This window comes from Triticum dicoccoides, chromosome 1B (assembly GCF_002162155.2).
Source record: "Triticum dicoccoides isolate Atlit2015 ecotype Zavitan chromosome 1B, WEW_v2.0, whole genome shotgun sequence".
Taxonomy (NCBI): Eukaryota; Viridiplantae; Streptophyta; class Magnoliopsida; order Poales; family Poaceae; genus Triticum; species Triticum dicoccoides.
In genome coordinates this window covers 503,464,648-503,466,039 of record NC_041381.1, presented here as the reverse complement: position 1 = coordinate 503,466,039, position 1,392 = coordinate 503,464,648, and positions in this window count along the sequence as shown.

Here is a 1,392-nt window from a genome sequence, read left to right as displayed (position 1 = left end):
CTTGATCTGATCATAATCTGTCAATTGGTTTCTCTCTCAAACATTGTGTGTCGGTGCCTCGCTCGGTAGCGCCCTCGATATGTAGACTTCTCGCGCGCGCACAATTGGAGTGACAATGACGCTGAACCTAGTGTGCCCTGTTTTTACCGGCCTCAAGTGATAGTTTTCACCCTGTTTTTTGTTAATTAACAAGGCAACCTTTTCTTTGTTACTACTAGTGAATCTGAAATCATTTGGGCAGACATAAAATATATCACTTCAACCCAATTACCGTAACAACTATTTTAAAAGAATTAGCTAGCTGCCTGTGCGTTGCACGGAACATCAAGATGCATTTGTATGAGTAGTTTATCTTGTGAGAGAAAATGTTGAACGAGGGAAGGCCTTATTTGTGAACACGGAGAGACATGTGGGTATATTTTTGGAAAATTGCCATAGTTTCTTTCCTATTCATTAGATAATCCGACGACCTATATTGCAGGATGTCACGCACCATCATCACCAACTCTGTTTTCTACTCCCTCCGTCCGAAAATACTTGTCATCAAAATGGATAAAAAGAGATGTATCCAAAACTAAAATACGTCTAGATACATTTCCTTTTATCCATTTTGATGACAAGTATTTCCGGACGGAGGAAGTATTTGTCTTTTTAGAGATTTCAACAACTGTCTATGATCGGACCTTACCAACATACTCAAAAAAGTAGTCCATAATTTTGATGTTACCCTCTTTTCTTGGCGGTGCAGTGCCATCTGGATACCTCATAAATAAATCAAGGACAAATCTGACCCCTTCCTGAAAAGACATAGGGAGCAAAATGAGTGAATCTACACTCTAAAATATGTCTACATACACATCCTTATGTGGTAGTCCATTTGAAATCTGAAAAAGACAAATATTTAGGAACGAATGGAGTATATATATAAGAGTAGACCACTACTGGAATCAGGGAATTTGCTGTCTGCCATCTCTTTGCCGTTAGCTAGCGGACGACAAAGAAGGTCTTTGCCATAAGCTACCAAGAAGCAGACGGCAAACAAATAGCAGACGACAAAGAAGGTCTTTGCCATCGGCCATTTCTTTGTCGTCCGCTGGGTGACGGCAAAGAATCTTTGCTGTCCGCTGGCTGACGGCAAAGAGGGAGGTGGCACCCACTAATGAAAAAACTTAATGTCCCCCTCTTTGCCGTCCGCAGCAGACGACAAAGATGAACAAAAGCGGATGGCAAAGGCTAACCTAACTAACCTAACTAACGCCCGAGCCCCCTCCCCCGCCCGTTACTCTCTCTTCTCCCTCCCTCCTCCCCGACGCCCACATCGTCCACCCACCGCGCCGCCCCCGCCCCCGCCGCCCGGCACCGCCCCCGCCCCCGCAGTCCTGCGGCGCCCCC